This window comes from Triticum aestivum, chromosome 2A (assembly GCF_018294505.1).
Source record: "Triticum aestivum cultivar Chinese Spring chromosome 2A, IWGSC CS RefSeq v2.1, whole genome shotgun sequence".
In the NCBI taxonomy this organism is placed as follows: domain Eukaryota; kingdom Viridiplantae; phylum Streptophyta; class Magnoliopsida; order Poales; family Poaceae; genus Triticum; species Triticum aestivum.
Window position 1 is genome coordinate 708,465,148 of NC_057797.1, and position 19,778 is coordinate 708,484,925.

The 19,778-nt window shown below is 46.0% G+C and overlaps 2 long non-coding RNA genes across 25 annotated transcripts; both read left to right on the forward strand.

Annotated features, from left to right (window-relative positions):
* The first annotated feature begins 291 nt into the window (after positions 1-291).
* On the forward strand, positions 292-4,603 carry LOC123190402 (uncharacterized). Of its 16 annotated transcripts, XR_006496328.1 has the most exons (8): positions 295-654; positions 832-1,725; positions 1,881-1,939; positions 2,028-2,117; positions 2,203-3,218; positions 3,367-3,418; positions 3,975-4,062; positions 4,344-4,603. It is a non-coding gene; the product is annotated as an uncharacterized lncRNA (long non-coding RNA). The 16 variants fall into 16 exon arrangements; XR_006496327.1 differs by lacking the exon at positions 3,975-4,062 and having other exon boundaries at positions 292-355; positions 546-654; positions 2,203-3,418; XR_006496321.1 differs by having other exon boundaries at positions 2,203-3,418.
* Positions 4,604-9,373: 4,770 nt separating this feature from the next.
* LOC123190405 (uncharacterized) lies at positions 9,374-19,748 on the forward strand. Of its 9 annotated transcripts, none has more exons than XR_006496337.1 (14): positions 9,375-9,762; positions 10,611-10,715; positions 10,834-10,997; positions 11,398-11,557; positions 11,706-11,809; positions 13,809-13,912; positions 14,280-14,323; positions 14,450-14,492; positions 14,933-15,069; positions 15,185-15,238; positions 16,140-16,280; positions 16,443-16,512; positions 16,902-17,075; positions 18,707-19,748. It is a non-coding gene; the product is annotated as an uncharacterized lncRNA (long non-coding RNA). The 9 variants fall into 9 exon arrangements; XR_006496338.1 differs by having other exon boundaries at positions 10,885-10,997; XR_006496332.1 differs by having other exon boundaries at positions 9,374-9,762; positions 10,611-10,997.
* The last annotated feature ends 30 nt before the right edge of the window (positions 19,749-19,778 follow it).

The window sequence follows — 19,778 nt, forward strand, 5'->3', positions numbered from 1 at the left end:
CCCATTTTGATGTTTAGATCTCTCAAATCCATATGCACTCTTGTTGTGCACTTTAGTGATTAGGAATCTAATGTTTGATCAAATTATATCTTCAGTTTTTGTGCTCATGGAGTGCTTGATGAATTGCTTGCAGGAAGCGGGGTTTAATGATGTACAATTTTGGAGCTGCTGGTTTAATTGTTCAAATGGGAGCTTCATAGGGGCATGCTCTCAATTCCATTACCTTTCTAGATTGTTGTTCCATGGTTGACGCAATACTCAGTTTGGTGGTTTCCTTTTGTTTTTGCTGCAGAGAGTGGATGTTTCAGAATGGTGCGGACAGGTTGAGCAGCAATAGATGTTTTTTAAGTCCTAGGTGAGCACTCCAGGTTCTGTGAATTTTCCCTTCATAGTACTGCAGTATTTTCATACTTCAAGGAAATAGAAATAATATGGTTTCTCTCTCCCGGTTTGTTACTACCGAGAATGGAACTCGAGAAGAGGTACTTTTGGTGTTGTCCTATTACCTCCCGTATCTAATAGATGACACAAAGTTATCAGTTTAGTTGGCAAGAGCAAAAGTCCACATCAATTGTGAGGATATGATGATTGGCATACTTACCCCCTGATGATGCCTCACTTCTTCAGAATTTGAGGCTGTTCTTGATATGTCAGGTAGGTCCAGCTATCGAGTCAATAACTATATTTGGTAGTGTGTGATGATACATTAATAATCACACTTGAATATGTTACCTAAACCTGTTTTGCTTTTGTATTTCTTCCATGTTCATCCTTCCTTTGCCTCCTCAAATTCTTCTTTGGCCTTAGTCCTTATATTTCTGTCCTCTGCAGGTTTTGTGCTGTTTGCCTCTCGGGTAGGTCCCTGCATGAATCTTACCTTCGGCAGTGAGCTGAGAAAATTAGCCCCACCTTTTTTTGCTGCCCTACTATTCGATGAAATGCTTGTGCCCTGATGGATTCCGTTCTTTTTTTGTTGGTGTTCCTTCTCATCCTGCCTGCTTTGCAAGTCTTTGTTTCACCTATTGTCTCGGTTCAATTGATTGTCCATGCCTTGGCACGTTCTGTGTATGATGTAAATTCGGAACAATGGATTTGGTTTTCCGAACCATAAAACTTATGTAGCTTGAATTAGCAGATTGCACCATGAAAAGACATACTTTCCTTTAAAAAATAATGTGTATCAGTACCTCTTTAGACCCTGCTGCTTGCGATCTGAACCAGTATATACTTTTCTACAGTTTAGATGTTATATCAGTTTGCAGATGAATTCGTGGCTAATACCAGCATTGTGAATTTTTCATGTTTGTCTTCCTTTAAACCACCATAAAACTTATCTAGCTTGAATTAGCAGATTGCACCATGAAAAGACATATTGTCCTTTAAAAATAATGTGTATTAGTACCTCTTTAGACCCTGCTGCTTGCGATCTGAACCAGTATATACTTTTCTACAGTTTAGATGTTATATCAGTTTGCAGATGAATTCGTGGCTAATACCAGCATTGTGAATTTTTCATGTTTGTCTTCCTTTAAACCTGATGCATGCATGTGCATGATGCTCGTTGATGACTATTCCATTTGTTTTACTGACCAATTTTTGAGAGGGAGGGTGGAGGGAGTTGGCTCTTGTGTTTGTTGATTGCTTTGCAGATTTATTGGTGTTTGGTTCAGATAGAACAGCTCCATTTGCATTAGCAACTGTTTGTGGAGTCCCTCGCTGCTACAGGTATGTTTGCTCTATAGAATCTATAATATGCATTATGTGCTACTGCTTTTTTTAATTAAACCATGAAAAATTTATGATATAGAAGAGATTATAAGGGGCGTCTCACGAGCACATGATAGCGAGAGAATTACTCTCTGACAATGCCTTAATTACAGAATGGGGTGAAGAATGCAAGGAAGTTGCCCATTGTCTCTCGTCACCCGACCAAGGATAGGTGAGCGGCCATGGATTTTTTTTCACTCCTCCGCTCAGTGCTTGCCTCAATCATGTTAATCCATAGCGATTTACTTTGTTCGTTCCAGGTTTGACTGACAGAGGAAGTCAATTGAGGAGTATGTTGACACCAGAGTCCAAGACCATGGGTGAAGCATTTTAATCAATCTGTTGTTTTGGTAAGTTTCTTGCGTTCTTAGGATTTAAAATAACTGCAAGGATTGTAGAGTTCTAATGGTTGTGTTGGGTGTTTGCGGTGGCGAGGCTGAGCAGATCAAACTGTACGCATGGACCGTGACTAATGGTGTGCCAGTGTGGTGGTGCCTGCCACACACTCACACAGGTTCTTGGTACTCTCTGTAACCTGTAGATGATGGGCGGCGAATCCGGCAACCACAGATCCATTCTCCTGCATAATTTTCGTTTTTTCATTTGATTTGGTACAAGGCCTACTCAGAATGGGTTCCCTGATCTCAAAATTGTCAGTTTTCTTGCCTTTAGTTTATAGGTACCTTAACAAATACATGTATTACCATATTGGCAGTCAGCACCATGCGTCATTCATTCTTCATGATCTCATATTTGAGGTTAGCAGTTCGAAGTAATGTAAGAGCTTGCATGTTTATAGTTCTAACTAACTTTTAGTTTAGCGTAGGATAAGTCTTCCATGAATTCTTAGTTAGTTGTTTATTTTTGCTGGCTGTGCATGACACTGCAATTTTTTCATAATTTCTTTAAAAGTTAACTATTTTCTTATCTACAATTAACTGGTTGTTCCTCCTAGCCGTTAGCAAGTCTGTCGTCCCTGACCACCCTGTCAGCCATCTATACAACTGTGGTTCATGCCTACGTGCTATCCGCTCCTAAATTCTCACACCATGTCAGGTGTTTAGAAGTGATGATCATTGTGGTCTTTAGTTGTCATGGCTGTAATCCTAGCGCATGGGCTTTTGCGGGCTGGTCCAACCGGAGTTGGTTGATGGCAGGGGCTCCGCTCCAGCTACCGTATGGCTGAAGAAGGGATGCAAATGGCAAGAATTTTGAGATGCATAAACTCCCATCTTTGAATCAGAAACAGAAAATTGTTAGTTTTCTCTTTTCTTAGTTATGCTACCCTGCTCCACGTAGGTTTTACAGTGAAAAGCTGAAAAAGTTGTGACGGCGATGAAAGGACTGAAAGATTTGCTCGAAGCAAAGACATCTAGCCGAGATACATATGGCAAGAATCTTCAGAGATTGACTTCTTTTCAGCTGCTATTGAGATATATACTTGCTCATAGGTCACAACTCAAGTTACTAACTTACCTGCACATACAGTAGTGATAAGTCGACATAATTTTTCTGAGAACCTATTTTTTTAATATGACAGCATTCTACCTGCCCTGTGTTCTCTTTTATGATATTTTTTGCTCTTCATGCATTTTGTAGCAACGAAGAGGAGGGATCTTATGTATAATATGCGACATCCATGGTGCTGAAGGTGTGCTATTAAGTCTCAGTTACTCCTGCAAAATAGCATCTTAATAAACAAAGGATATGCACCGCCAAGCAGTTTGTTGTGTATTTTTTTCCCTTCCAACCTTATTGATATGCCTGTTGCTCAAGGTGTTTTTACTTGTTTACCTGATTAACAAATGAATATAAATTTAAAACACAGGTTAATAAATTTAGCGCAGTCCTTGCTGAAATCCGTATTTTTATATGTTGACTTTCCTTTGAATAATATAAGTTGGTCTTGTTGCTGCAAATGATTGGATACACTAAATTCTTTCTCATGCATGCAAGTTGATTTGGTTATCCTGTAATACATTATTACGTTTAGTTAAAAATTTATGTTTTGTAATTCAGATAGGAAACAATGGTTTGTGATAGTGCCCTTGCTTGTGACAGAGCATCTTTTTTTAGTCATTCATAGATGTGTGGGAGGGCTGGCCGTCCACCATTTGATGATAGTAGAACAGTTGTAATTATGACAAGACGAGAGGCAGTAATTTTTCTGTGTTTTCCTCCCGTTAATTCTGAAATACCTTTGACAGGAAAATGTTTCCTGTTTTTGGTCTAACCCGTCGTAAGTTTGTCTCGTGGGTCCATCTATATGAGAACCTTCTCAGTGGGTGTCAAATGGTTAGTCTCGGTATGTTCTTTTAAGTTTAGTTGAAAAGTTCTTACGTGATATTTTAACTGAAACTTAACTATGTCATGGCTGGTACTTCATTTGAGACTCTTGGCTGAGTATAGATACTATGACCAGACCTTCTGTCTTGATTCTTAATACCTTCTTCGTTTTAGTCTCCATCTACATGTGCAATTCATTATTTTCCTAGAGATGTCTATATAACCGTATCATGCATTATTTTTCTGCTATGTAAATAACACTTACCTTGGCTTTGGCGGTGGTGGTGCAGGATTCGTCGCACGCCAAACAGAGCACCCGAGGAGATGCTCTGAAGAGAGGAAATGATATGTTTTTTTTTTGTTTTAAGAGAAGATAGGAGTCGATATGTTGTCCCCTGACTTCTATACTGATCCACAACACTTCACAAAAGAGTATATATCAAGATATGTAGTCCCCTGACTTCTATACTATTACTGATCCACAACACTTCACAAAAGAGTATATATCAACATCGTATGCTACAAATAAAAAGCAAAGTAATCTCTTTTAGTTCTTGGTTCAAATTCGTCTTCGCACCAAATGGCGCGACAGGTCATCTAGTCGAACAACATGGCTAGGCAACCTGCCATTCTAGCGCACTTGACCGATTTTCACCGTGCGAGCCGTTCGATTTTCTAATCGTCGTACAATTTTTGCTGCTGGCAGTCGCTGGACCGTCAAGTCTGTTGCACCTTCTACGCTGGGTTGAAAGCTGGATGACCGATGGGTCTCGTTACATGTGGGTCCAACGAATGGCGTGGATTTTCCTCTCACTTTGCGTATCTAAGGTATAGGATGTGCGCAGCTCGCGGTGAAAACCTAAGAGCATCTCTAGCCACGCCCCCAACAAGCCCCCCAGACGACTTTTCGGCCGCCGGCGCCGAAAAATTGGCTCAGTCGCGTCCCCAAGAGCATATTTTTCGCCGCCTCGGGCCGAAATTGGCGCCGGCGTATCCAACCCGAACCCGGCGCGCTGGGGGGCGCCGGGTGAATCGTTTTTGGCGCGAAAGAGCCGCGGACCCTCTTTGCCAGTGACTCGTTCTCTTCTCGCCGCTTCGTCATCCTCATCGCCTCGTTTCCCGCGGCGAATCAATGCCAAAGCTGACGCGCGCTGCCGTGCCGGTCAGCCTCCTCCATTGATGCCTCACGGAAGGCGCAGTGAAGACGGGACGACGCGCGTCCCCTCGCCCGCCACGCGTACGTGCGACGCCTCCGCCTATATAAGCCGACCCCCAGCACGCCGGTGACACGCACCGAGTTTCCACTGCCGACGCGCCATTTCTCCCCCTTCCTCCCTCTCCTCTCGCCGTCTCCAGTTCAAAGCATGGCCGAGTGCTTCCCAGGCGACGGCGCGGCGGTGAACGGCTTCGGCCGCCGCCACCTTCATGAGGACGAAGCTCGGCTCCTCTTCGAGGCCGAGTACCCGGTCCCGCCGGACATGCGGATGCCCGGGTCATGGAGAATCAGCGCCGACGGGGTCCCGGTGCCACCACCGCCCACCAGGGCGGCGCGGCATGCGGAGATCACGCGTATCCGCGCCTCCCTGTCGCGGGCGGCGAGGGAAGGGCCACGGTACGTCCCCGACAGCCCGCTCTGGGAGCCATACTTCCGCCGCCGCCACGTCGAGCAGCTCGAGGCCACCAACGGCGTCGTGCCCTCTGGAAGGCTCAACTCCGAGTGGCGGCGCCGATGGTGGGGCGTGCTCGGCCGCACGCTGGAGGCCGTCCTCGAGCACATCGAAGGCGGCAACACGCCGAGGCTGGAGTACCCCGCTCCCCCGTCCTTCTCTCGCCGACGTGGGAGCTCGTGGACGCCGAGGTGCATGGAGCCCGGGGCGTCCTCCTCCTCGTTCGGCCGCTCCTCCAGCTCTCCCTGGCTCCGCCCCGTCAAGCCGGAGCCCCAGGACACGCCTGTCAGCCGGCGCACCCGCAGCTCCTGCGTCCGCATCGGCGACTCCACCCTCGCCTCTGGCTGCCTCGTCCTCGTCGCACCCAAGCCGGAGCCCGGCCTCCCCGTGGAGTACAAGGAGATAGCCCGGCGCGGCTTCTCCTACGAGGAGGCCCTACAGTGGGCGCGGGACGACTACCTCCGCAACGAGATGGTCCGGCAGTGCCGGGCCCTGGAGGAGATAGCCGCCCACAAACGTGGGCGCGAGGACGAGCACGGCGTCGTGATCCTCGACAGCGACGACGACGAGGACGCCCCCGGACCGTCCAACCCGCCGCGCCAACCGGGGGAGGGTTGCAGCAGGGACGGCGCCCGCGGCGGAGACAACGACGACGGCGGTGGCGACTACACGCAGTTCTACAGCCTCCTTGGCATGTAGAACTACAAGGGCGGCGGGCGGCGCGGAGCGGCGAGGAGCAGCCTAGTAGCGTTTTTTTTTCTTTTTTTTTAATATTTTAAATATGAACGAACTCGCCGAAGTTTGGTTGGATTTGCGTCGTGTTTGTGCCGGAATTTAAATTTTCAAAAAAACGTGGGCGCCGCAACTGGGAGATATCACGCCCCCAGCACGAGGTTTAACGCCGGTGCGTCCCAGGGGCGATTTTTAGCGCCTCCTTGGGGGCCAACGGCTGGAGATGCTCTAATGCCAATCCCTCCCTGTTCTCGAGCCCCACGTCCCCCTCCCTTTCGCTTGGTCGCCGCCGCCTCTCCTCGCCTCCTCAGAGCAACTCCAATAGGGCGACCCAAACGGACGGCGCACCTGTCCGCTTTTTGTCCGTTTGGGTCGGCCGTCCGCACGGCGTCTGCCCAGTTTTGCATTTGGGTCGGCAATGCACCCAACGCGCCGACCCATTTCATGTCCGCATTTAACTTTTGAATTTAAAAAGGCCCGCGGCCGATCATGCCAGCGACCATGTCTCATGCCGGCACCATGCTAGCACCGGCATACAATGCCGGCTTCAGAAAATACCACAGTTCATGCTGGCGCAGTCGCTCGCCAGCCGGCCGGCACACATGCCAGCACACACAAAATGGTGGGACTTGGAGTTCTACCACGCCATTGCGGCTTCCGTGGTCATGCCGGCACACCTGCCGGCATACAAAAAGATGGCCCTCGACGCCATAGATCAGTCGTCCTGGAACTTGAGCATGTCGGCCTGCATCTTCTCGAACCACGGCCCCTTCCTTGGCGACAAGGCGTTGAGATCCACCTTCATGATCTCCCCCCCGTCATCATGCTTGCAAGAGCCACTTCTTTCGCCTTTGTCTTGGCGTTGGATGCCTCGATCTCTAGCATCTTGGCTTGCTTCTCGGCCTCGAGCTCGAACATCTTGGCTTGCTTCTCGGCGTCAAGCTCAAGCCTCATCCTTTGGATCTCCATGAAAGCGCTCATTTGCTCTTCTTTGAAACGCCGGCGCTCCTCCTCCCTTGAGTCCTTCTTATTCATCATGCCGTCCACGCTTGCGATCAAGGCGTTGGTGGCCGCATCTCGCTTGTCCTCCTTCTTGGAGTTGGTCTTCCCCCGCGGTCGTGCCGGCTCGCCCTTCCCAACATCCTCCACGGCGCCCTTCCCCCCACGTGCCTTGAGCGCGGCATATTGTGCCTTGAACTTCTCTTCGTCCTTGATGACCCGATAGCAATGGGAGAGGTTGAAGCATTTGCCATTGTGTTGAACCTTGAATGCCTCCAAAGCTTGAAATGCCCACAAAATGTTTCCATGCAAGCATATGGGCAAGTGATAGCAAATGAAGATGTAAACGAATGATCTTGATGGCACAAAAGAGGCCGACTTGCTTGCTATCATACCATGTCTTGCACGCCGATGCCGCTCACGGGGCGGGCCTTGACGCTCTCAAGGGTGGCACAAAACTTGTTGCACTCTTGTTGGATCACCCTCCACCGCTTGGAAATGGATACCCACCCGTGCGTGCTCACAAATTGGTAGGGTGGAAACTTCTTGCGCTCATGAAACTCGCGGTGCACACGAGTCCAAAAGGTTGAATGCTTTTGCTCGGCGCCCATCTTTGGGTCTTGTCCAATGTCTCGCCAACACTCGCATAGAAGCTTGTCCTCGGCAGCTGTGTACGCCTTCGTGCGTTTGCTCTTGCGCTTCGGCTTCGGCCCGACGGCTTGGTTGGCGAGCTCGTCCTCGAACAAAGGCTCCACTTCGATGTCGCACTCGTCCTCTTCCTCTAGCCCATAGTCGTCCGGGAACTCGTGGTCGGGGGGGAAGCCGTCCAGGTCGACGCCGACCTGATCACGCATGAAGGCCGCTTGATCGGGATCATAGCCAGCGGCCGGCGTGAACGCCCCGCGGCCGTCCTGGCTTTGCGTCTCCTCAGGATCGTATCCAGCGCCCGGCGCACCACCCTCGAAGATGAGGTGTTGCATGCAGTCCTCGTCGACGGCGGACGACATTTCCTCGAACAGGTTGCGGGCGTCCGGGAGACCGCCGGCCGGCGTCTGTCGCGCGCGTTTCCTCATGTCGCCAGACGACGAGCCACCGACCACCGAGGTGGCGTTGAGGTCGATGGGCGCGGGCGCGGGTGTGGAGGCGCGACCACGCTCATGTCGGGTGAGCACTCCCCGGAGAGGCGGGAGGCCTGCGGGTAGACGTGGAAGCCGGGGACCGGGTTGCAAGCCGATGCGCGGGGTGAGTCGGGCATCACCATCCGAGGAAATGCCGATGAGCCGGTGCTGGCCGCGGCGACGGCGGCTTGGACGAGGTTGTGCTGGCTAGGGTTTACCCCAAGCATGTAGAGCGTCTCCCTCGTTGCAGCGGCGACGCAGGCGTTCGTGAATTCCTGCTGCGCGGCGGCGGCGGCGGCCTGCGCAGCGGCCTCATCCCTCGCGTCCGTGGCGTGCCTCCGGCCCTTCCTCTTGGACGACTCCCTTGCCCGCTGTTCGGGCGTCAGCGCCTTCTTCGGCTTGGTCGCCGCGGCGGTCTTGTGCGCCGCACGAGGCTTGCCTTTCCCGGAGGGGGCGACGGTGCCGGACGAGGCATGGGAGGCGAGGCCGGCGGCGGCGTCGAGGTCGATGGCGTCCTCCATCGCTGGTTGGGGGCGGGGGTGCGCGCTGGCGGGAGCGTTTTTGAGAAAATGGGGGGAAATGGTTGTGGCTGGCACCGACGGGCGGGCCCAGGAGGAGTAGGCGCGCGCGCGTTCGTCTCGTGTCCGCGCCGACACAAATCCGGCTTAAAAATGGGCCTGAAATGGGTTACCCGTGGACGAAAAACGGACGCGTGTCCGTTTGAGTCGGCGCGTTGAGCCGCCACTTTTATTCGCGCCGACCCAAACGGACGCGGGCGGACGAAATGGGTCGCCCGATTGGAGTTGCTCTCACACCCTCTCCACCACCACCACCACCACGCCCCTTACCTACCCTTCCCTTCTATCTGCCTCTCGATCCAACGCCGCCGAGGGTGGGCGCTGGTTGCCACCATGGGAGAGCAGGGCGGCGTGGTCTTCATCGGTCGTGGGTGTGCAGGAGCAGGCGGAGGTGAGGAGGACGACGGCAGGGGAAAGAGCGGCCAGGTCGAAGCGGTGGAGTGGAGGAGTGTCGCTAGCCGCGTCACAGACGAGCGAGGAGGAGGAGGACGCCTGGATTTGGCCTCGGCCTCGGCCTCAGCCCGTGGAGTTGGCGATGGCATCGTCAGAGGCCCGGGCGTCCTCCCCGGACAAGGCACTCGCGCTAGGCGGCGGCGATCTGTGCGCCGGTTCAAGGTGAGGCACCTCCTCTAGCCACATCCAGTTTTTCCCATTAGTTTGTGCTAAAAGAATGAGTGTTTTTCGGTATGACCATTCTGAATTTAGGAGCAATGACAGCAAAGAGAAGCGATCTTTTTGAAATTCTTAGTACTTAATGATGTGTTTTTCCTCATTCTTAGTTATCTAAAGTCCGAGCTTTACGTAAATCTCAGTTTCCTTAGCAAACATATATCTGCAGTTTTTAGTTTGATATGTGGCATGAGGTTGGGATTTGTGATGAAAATGGTTGGATGTTGATCCAAGGGTGTAGAAAGGTGAATGAGATTCAAGAACGATTCAGGCAGCTTATGAGTATGTTACATTCTGATATCGGCTTCAGATTACATAATTTCATTTCCTTTGCATCGTTGCTTGCGTTCCCTGTGGCCAAGTATTATGGTTTTAAAGATAACAGGTGTTTCATGAGCCTATGATTCATTTAGGAATCCTTGCAGCACAGATCTCCATTCCTAATTTGACTAGGATATGAGTAACATTACTCAGAATTTTTCTTTGAGAAGAATCTAATGCTGTATCCAATTTCACATCCATGCTACTATGAATATATGATTGAGCGACTGTTTGTTACACACTTACACTACAGTACTACACCATGCCGCCAAACCAGTTCATTTGAGTGCATGTTCAGTTATGTGTGTAAATATGCTGTAACAGAAATAACATGGAGTTGGGTCTGTGCAACTCTAATTTAGACAAGGGTAGTCACATGTCAACCGTAATCCTACAAATGTGACACAAATTAATAAGATTTGCTTGTGTGCCTTATCAGTTTTATTTCCTAATATTTCTTGGCTTGCAAACAGAGGCGGTAAGACGGTCGCAAGAATGCCAAGCTCTTCAGCTGTGGCATCACGCAATAATGGAATTGAGCATTCTGGGCAAAACATAAAGGACAACGAATATGCGAGGTTGGTGACACCAGCTGAACATGCAACAGCTGACAAGAAATTTTGCCTGAGCAACCAAAGTCAAGACACTTCATTTGGTGAATGAAAGTTTTGCTTTGCTGCTTCCATCTTATATTAGCATCTTGTATCTTCGTGAAATTTGGCTGTGGCTGCGCGTTCGACCGGCCAGCCGAGGATCTCCAGATAGCATGTGCGCCTATTCTCCTTGCCCTTGAGTTCCTGCCAAAGCAGCAGCTCCTGTGTAGTATCAGCCAGAGAACTACTACACTAATCTTGTTCCTGGTATTTTCTCACTCTTGCTTCATAGACGATGTATTGTAGTTAGTTCAAAGAAATTCCATTATATATTTTGTACATTTCCTGATTGGTGACTATCCATTTTATATGATGTTCTTCACCTGCAAGCGCCGAGTGTTTTTTTCCTTTCAAGTTTCTGTCTCTTGCTCTATTTCATATTCCTCTTCTCATTCCATTATTTAGCCTGTTGATTACTTAGGATTAGTGATTACATGCAATCATCCGCCTTAAATTAGAATAGTTAATTAGTTATGCCAGGTTGCTACATTTCTATCTCCTTTTTGCCAATATAAAATTAAATATGATGGCATGTTATTGACCCAGCCTCGCCGTCCGTTGTGGCATCACCCTTCTTGTCCACCACCCTAACTCCGTCGCACTTCAGGCCTAGCATGCACAGTGGTGCCGCGAGGATTTGCTGCCGTGGGAGGAGGGGCCCGACCCAGATGGCGGCCACCGGTAGGTCACACACTTATTCAGCTCGCCGTCTGGTTCTGCTGCATCTGCTGCAATTATTTGGTATGAAGAATGTGTTTAGTTTTGAGGTACAGATACTCCTATCAATCTGCTCTAATCTGGTTCACCGATTTCCTGAAGGAATTTGACCATCTTATATGTTTTTTCTGATTTTTGTTGGATACCTGCTTAGATGGAAGAGCTTTTAAGTTTTAACCCATCTTTTATTGCTTGCAGGTGTAGTTGTTGGATTCCTCTTGGTGTGTTAAACAGAAAGTGGCGTCCAGCACTACTATTTTAAGATGGTTTGATCAGTAACAGAAAAATACCATAGATGGAAGGTAATTATTGTATGGAGAGCATGGGTACCCCTTATCTTCCTATTTCGTTCCTTTCTTAAACTGGAGTAAATAGCATAAAACTACTACTTTACAGGCTAGGGTTTAAAAAAACTACCGGTTTTTAATTTTTCTCAGATAACTACCAAGTGGATGGTCGGCTGTTTCAAAAAACCCTGATGACAGAGTGTTTTACAATTAATCACGATTATGACAGCTGGGCCCCATGCGCCAGAGCTCTAATTAGTTGACCGTTTGTTTGACCGTTAACTCCTACCGTTTCTTCTCCCCCTGCCTCTTTCTTCTTCCCTGCCTCTTTCTTCTCCGTTTCCTCCTCCCGGCGAAGGCCCGACCTCCAGCACCTGCACCTCTCACTGACGGGCACCTCCACCGCGCTTCGCGCCAGTAGCAAGGGTCGCCGCGCCCCGCGCCCAGGAGCAAGGCGAGCAAGGGACGCCGCGAGCGCACCCAGGAGCACGGGCTACCGCGCCCAGGAGCGCCACGAGCCGCGCCCAGGAGCGCCACGAGCCGCGCCCAGGAGCAAGGACCAAGGGACGCCGCGCGCCATGGCCAGGGTTCAGGCCAACGCGCCCAGGAGCACGCGCTGCCGCGAGCCGAGCGCCATGGCCAGGGGCTCGGGCTCGGGCCGCCGCGCCCAGGAAGAGGGAGGAGAGAGAGAGGTCGCGCCGCTGGGACTTCACGGCGGCTCCAGGCGGAGCTCGCCGGCAGGAGGAGGCGGCGGCCGAAGGGAGGTCCGCCGCGGCGCGTACTGCACGCTGACGGGCGCGTGAGGGAGCTCTGCGGTGGCGCGGCTCCTCTCGAGCTTGAGCACGCAAGGGACCCGATTGCTTTTTTTTAAGTTTGCAGGGACCTGATTGCTTTTTTCAATTTTTACAGGGACCTGATTGCTTTAAAAAAATGTTTACAGGGACCCAAATGCTTTATTGACTTTTTTTATTAGATTATGACAAAGAGACACTGACATATGGGCCCCACATGTCAGTTAACGGTCAAACAATTAGTTTTCTTACGTGCCGGGCCCAACTGTCATAATCACAATCAATAGTAAAGCACTGGACGATTAGAGTTTTTGATTAGAGTTTTTTGAAACAGCCGACCACCCACTTCGTAGTTATCTGAGAAAAATTAAAAACCAGTAGTTTTTTGGAACCTTAGCCTGTAAAGTAGTAGTTTTATGCTATTTACTCCTTAAACTGTTACTTAGAGGCATTATTTATAACAAAAGAATCAGGACATGCTTGAAGATTTAATATCCTTATCATGGGACGTGGAGGCCCTTAAGTTTGCATTTGCTTGTTAATTAATAAACAACGTGCATTAGTTAGCTATAATCATTTCATTTTTTCCACGGACATAATGATGATGTTCAGTAGGATTGTCAGTTTCACATACTAGAGGTGTATCATTGTAACGTAAGGTTTAAGGAGATCTAATCTTGGGCATATCAGTGTAAGAGCACAACTTTGTACTTGAATGCTTACTGTGTTTTTACTTTTTACATGTTGGTGCATCTAAGAAAGTAAATTTGTTTGTGATCTTCAAATGGTCTGACATTTAGTTTTGAGGAATAATAAAGCCTGAATTTGGCCACATTTTGGGGGAAGGAGGGCTATAGTCTTTATAATCTAATCTTAGCTTTACAGCTTTGTGATTTGTTGACGAAATGTAGCTCGATGTAGTTTTGGATGTATTGGGACTGGGATTTAAGCTTCTTTCCTTTGCAAGACATGTACATAAGTACCGTGTGCTATATATATGGGCTGGAAAAATAGTGTTGAAACTCGGTTCGTATAGGTGCTCCTAGATAAGCAGCCGGGTCGTATCTTTTGTACTACATGTCAAATAAATAATATTATTTCATGTGTATATATTTTTGAGGCTGTATAATTCCTCTTTAGGAACATATTTAAGTCTATTGTGTTCGGTTCTATTTTTTCCCCTGGTTATCTCACAGCCTGTTTCTTTTTTATGGTTTGTTTAGCTATCTAAGAATGCTGGCGATGTGACTCCGTGTAGACCTTGGCTTGCACCAAATCTATGGGCTTATGCAACTGCAGCGGGTGAACAATGCAAAGCTGATAGAAGGTTGGTGATTTAATTTTGATTAGATGAAATATGGTCTGTTATGGTTGTTGCGCTTCCACGTGATCACCTTCCGAATTACGTGTTAATTTCACTTTATAGTTGTAGGTTGATATGGTTGTAGTAAAACTCCCTCGTTCCTTTTCTTACTAGAAAAATTTCCTTGATTCAGTTCTTCGGCTAAATGTTCTTGTATGCCCTAGGGTTAATTAGTACCTAAACTGCTAACTTTAGTTCGTGTAAAAGGTGTAAATTGGGTTCTGCAATTCTTATTATGTTTCATTGATTCAATCTTGTAGTTCGATAGTCCAAGTGGATATTACTAAATGGTTTTGTATCCCCCATGTTAATATATTTTAAAACTATCCAGGTGCTTTGCTCATTCGCCCAGCATCCGTTCCGTCAACCTGCAAGGTTAGATGTGCTCTAATCGGCTTGTTTCATTAGTTCTGGCTGCATGGTCTTTCTTGCTCATGTCCTGTTTGATAAAATGGCTGTGAGCTAAAACCTTTTCTGTTGCTTGTTTCCTTGCTTGTCCAGGTGTTTGCTTGTTCACTCGGCATCAGTTCCATCAATTTGCAAGGTTAGATGTGCTCTAATTGGCGTTCTTAATTAGTTCTTGCTACATATTCATCTTGCCTGCTTTTGTGTCGTCTCTTGCTTAAATTTGCCATTCTGAATTCCTAAGTAATTATAACAACTCAAGTGTATCCATATAGTTAGATATCACATTAGATTTTCTTACTTGGATTGTCTGCCATGTAAAGCAGGTTTTCTTTGATTTGCTGTTGTGCTAGGCATGAACAGAATGGCTTCCTCTTCTTGCGAACCAGCCTAACCAATTAATTACAATTAGTCCTTCAAGTTTGATTTATTATTAGTGGATTACTTGCTTATGTGCGGTGAATAAATGAGTAAGCGGTTTTTGTTGATAAAAGTGTAGGCAACACACCTTTTTTGTTCCATTTTTTTGTTGAAGTAAAGGATGTTTAGCCTTTCGTGAATATCTTAATTCTAAAACAGGTCTGATGTAATTTTGGAACTAGATGGTTATTCGGCCCGACTTGTTCATGTAGTTCATGGTACTACGTCTGCAAGCTACATCTTGTGAAGATTTGGTTACTGCATTATATGGTGGTGTTTCACTTCCCTCGGTCAAGGTTTCAGTTAAAATTTGAATTGAACATTTTCTTCCAATACAGAGTGTGTTAGTTGCCTCCTCGCAAAAAGAAGTGTGTTGATTGTCCTAACCTTCACGTTATGGAAACATTGCAGGATTCTCTGGAGTATTGGCAATTGCAGGCTTCATCAATCAGATCATGTGTAGAGGTACTATCCATTGATGCTTCCTTGGTGTACTGATAATTTAACTTGTTTCATGAGATAAACTTCTTTTCTCATATGCTCTTTCTCTATATAACTGGGTCCAAATACACAATGAGGTATATACAGTATTAAGTTACTTCTTTCTCTATTTTTTTGTTTGGTGCTTGCCATGCCATAGAAATTGCGCACCTGAACCTGCCCTTTTTTGGTACCACTTTTGCAATATTCATCGAAAGAACATATTGAATTTACTGATTCTGTATATCTTGTCCGATTAGTGTTGTCATGGTTTGCTTTCTCCTTCAAATAAATTTATCATGCCTGATTAGTTTGCATCTCATGCTGGTTAGTGCTTACATAATCTCTTTAGGTGTGTAAGTTTTACACAATCATACGACCTTTAGAATGCCAAAATCTTCAGACCTTTGCTTCCTTAGTTTCGCTGAAATGAACTTCTCTAAAATACATCAATCAGAGCTTACTCTTAGATATTTTGTTTGTAATTTAAAATTGCGCAGATTGATAAATCAACCATTACAATGTTGTTTATAGAGGCAAAATGATTGTATATATATGACTGGTTGATACAAAATCTGGACAGTTATGTCAGATTTTTATCCTGACATCTGCCTTTCATGAATCTACTAAAGTTTTCTTTACTTGATTTTCTGGGCAGCAATGATTATTCTGGTTATAGGGCCTCTACAGGAAAAGCAATAGTTTGAATTTCTAAGTGATTACAAAAGTCCAAGTGTGATTTTCTTGCTTAAATTTTGCCATTTCTAAATTCCTATGTAATTATAACAACTCAAGTGTATCCATATAGTTAGATATCACATTAGATTTTCTTACTTGGATTTTCTGCCATGTAAAGTAGGTTGTCTTTGATTTGTTGTTGTGCTAGGCATGAACAGAATGGCTTCCTCTTCTTGCGAACCGCACTGATGTTGGCTTCTGGTTTCTGCTGCAATGGGTTATTTACTATGGACAAATATGACAACATTCATTAGGAGTATTGTTTCTTGAGGCTGTGTCTCTGCTACAGGTATGCGATTATTGTTGGAACTTATACATTCATGGTAACTGCCGGCATAAGTCTATGGTTTGCATAATTCAGTGGCCCATCTGCTTGCTATTTCAATGCATACTCTCTTGATTCATTTGTGTTCCGTTGTACCCTGCTGATTCTGTCTATGACATGTGCTAGGTTTTTCATTCGACTGGATCTCCTCACCTTGTCATCTGATTGCTCTTCGTTTGCTGCTCTGCTTACCAAGGTTGGTGTTTGCTCTTTAGAATTCTCTATTACTCCTGGTCTTTCGTATTGGGTGCCTATTTCAATTTCACTTTATGAACTATTTCAATTATTACCTATATATCGCCTGTCTCACAACGAGTTCACCTTCTTTAGCTACTTCACTGAACACATGTATTTCACGTATCTCATTCATTGTTGTGCCGACTTCAATTTCACATATTTAAATATGTGTGATCTGGTCACCTTAGGTTGAGTTACATGCATTCTGTTGCATACACTTTTTTCGATTTATTTCGCCCTATAGGATGCATTTATTTTTCTCAGTTGTTCTCCTTTTGTTCTTGTGCCATTTTCGTAACTGGGATCATAACACTCACTCTTTTTTGTGTGTAATCTATGGTCACCCAGGAAATACCAAAGGAAGTAGCTTGTCGTTTGAATATCCCAAGCACGGACTGGTGGGACTACAGTTTGGCAAGCAGCGCTTCACTAGCTAGGACTGAGTATGATGAACAATCACATGACGTCTGCATCTTGTTCAAGCATGGATGCAAGAAATTTCTCCTGAAAACAGGACTTGAGGTTGGTACGAATGTCCTACTTACATTCAAGACAAACGTTGGCAATGATCTGTATATGATAGTTTGCCTCCATGACATCTGAGAGGTTCATAGGTCCTAATTGAGGTTGTCTTCAGTCCATTAGTTTTTATCTCTGCTATGTTAGCTCTTTTGTGAGGGCCAATTTGCTGACTGGCTTAGAAGAAACACGCTTCAACTATCTCTAAAGCACTTAGATCAAAAGATTTTCTTATGTTAGGAGGTTTGCATCCAATCTTCTGATGATAGTTTGTTAATATATGTGATAATGTACCATGTGGTCCATGTCATATAACAGCTTTGTAGTGGACATATTTGGCCAAATATCTGTACTGAAACATCTGGAGAAATCACCAGGGAGAATACCATGAATGAGAGTGGACTTAGAAATTGCGATACACCTTTCTTTAGGTGCATTTTCATTCAGAAGGTGATCCAGGTTTATTGGAGCAGTACATGCTAACCACCAATTTGTTTTCTGATCTTTAGTACAAGGCTTTACCAAACTATCAATTGAAGTGCAGGTCAACCAAAACGTCGTATACATAGCCTGACAGATGAAAATTAAAGACCATGGAGAAGACTACACCATCTTTTATCCCAGAAAAAAACTGCAATATCACTTGACTTTACAGACAACATGCTGCACTATTAACTTTGGTTTAATTGATCGACAATGCCTCTTTGTTATTAGCTATATACTAAGGAACATGCCTGTGAGTATATACTTAGGCTATGTATGTGAGACCAGATTGTTAACATAATACACTTAGTGAACCCCTAATTTATGTTGTTCCTATGCTTTGGGAGACTGCAGCTGACATCCTCAAAAAAAAATACCTGCTTAACAATCGTTCCCGCTTTTCTTTACTTGAAACTGTTTCCCTGCTCTAGGTGCAAGGATCTGTGATAGGTGTATTAAACCATCTGTTCTGTTCTGCGTTCCGCGCCATTGCCGGTTGTCATTATGTATTTCCTATGGACGTATGCTCGGTGTTATTTGTAAGTTGGATCTTCCTAAAAACCAAGAGGATGTATTTTTCACTGGAAATAAACTGTCTATTGCCAAACTTAGTTGAATAACTCCCATATTTTACCTACTTCCCTGTTTTTGTGACACTCACAGGCTGTTTGATAATAGGCCTTAAAACCAAGATGTTGGATAATAGGCCTAAAAACCAAGATAAAACAGATGTTTTCACAGTTTTGCTTTGCATCTGTGTTGACCAGAAGAAATTACTTACACAGAGTACCTTTCTTACAAAACCTTTCCTCTGCAATTGTGTTGTACCTTTCTTACAAAACCTTTCCTCTGCAATTGTGTTGAGTTATTTTTGATACCAAACTTTTGTTCTAACCTCACTGGCAAACCTGATGACCTGATCCAATTACTTACCTGTGTAAAGTGCAAACATGTGTGCCCACTAATTATTCTTCTCTTATTGGAGATGCATTCACCTACGTTCCATTCAAGTAATGGATAGATAGTTGTTGCTAATTCTATTCATGGTGATTGCAGGCATAGTTAACCTATCCTATGTGTAGTATGATTATTATACACAGTCTTTTCATTTTTGTTTCCCCCTCCTAAGCCATTTGTTCTGTCTACCACAGGTTGCTTGATGTCCTCTCATCATGTATATTGGTGCAGTATCTCCTATTCTCTCTCAGAGAGATGAGATAAGGATTACAGGGCTACCAACAGCCCACCTATAACGGGAGACATCCCGAGTCATTGTTGCATGCTAGAGAACAACTATCACGTTGGTGATTTCCCTGATATTTGGTTCTACAAGTGTGTCATATGGACCAATGAAAGCAAAGATATTCCGGAGATAATAACTACATGGGCTACTCCAAATGGTCTGACAGTGGAACCAACACCTTTTATAGGCCTTCAAGTACCTGTGGAAGCCATTGGCGCAACCGGGTCATCTAGTAAGGGGAAAGACAAAGAGTTGATTCCAATGCATGCAGAAGAAAGTCATGAAGACAGCGATGCTGAGGGTAGTGCAGCTAGAAATTTCATCGGCTTAAAGCCTCCAGAACGAAAACGTAAACCAGGTAGACCTACTACCAGCAGGGACAAGCTTCCATATGATGATTGAGGCGCAAAGAGCAAAAAATTAAAGGACGCAACGAACGGAAAAGCTCCAGATGGTTCTGGTACAAGCAAACATACTCGTTTCTGCAGTATATGCCGTGGAGCTGGGCACAAGAGGTACTACATGTCCGCAGAGAGGTGATCTCCTTTGCAAAGAAAGGAAAGAGGCCAAATGTTCAAACTGCGGGGTTGGTGGACACAAGAAGAACACCTGCAACAAACCTAAAGTGGTGCTGCATGTTGTTGAAAATGCAACCTTGGAGCAGATTTTCATCTAGAAAAATCTGAATTCTTTTGTAGTCGGCTCCGTAGGCATAATAGTTCTGTAGCCTCTTGTAATGTTGAGTGCTCATCCATTAATCAGTAGAACTATTTCAGATAATCCTGGTGGCACTTTTCATGATCAGCTGCTGTCACGACTGTCTGTATCTCTCTTTCCCGCACATAACGTGACCACTTTCATGTGTTAAAAACTTCCATCAGCTCTGTCAAATTGCGGGTGTTCATTTGTATTTCGTTCGAAAATGACATCAAGAAAAAAGAATTTCCATTCGGTGCCCTATGTATTGCCACCTTTCATAA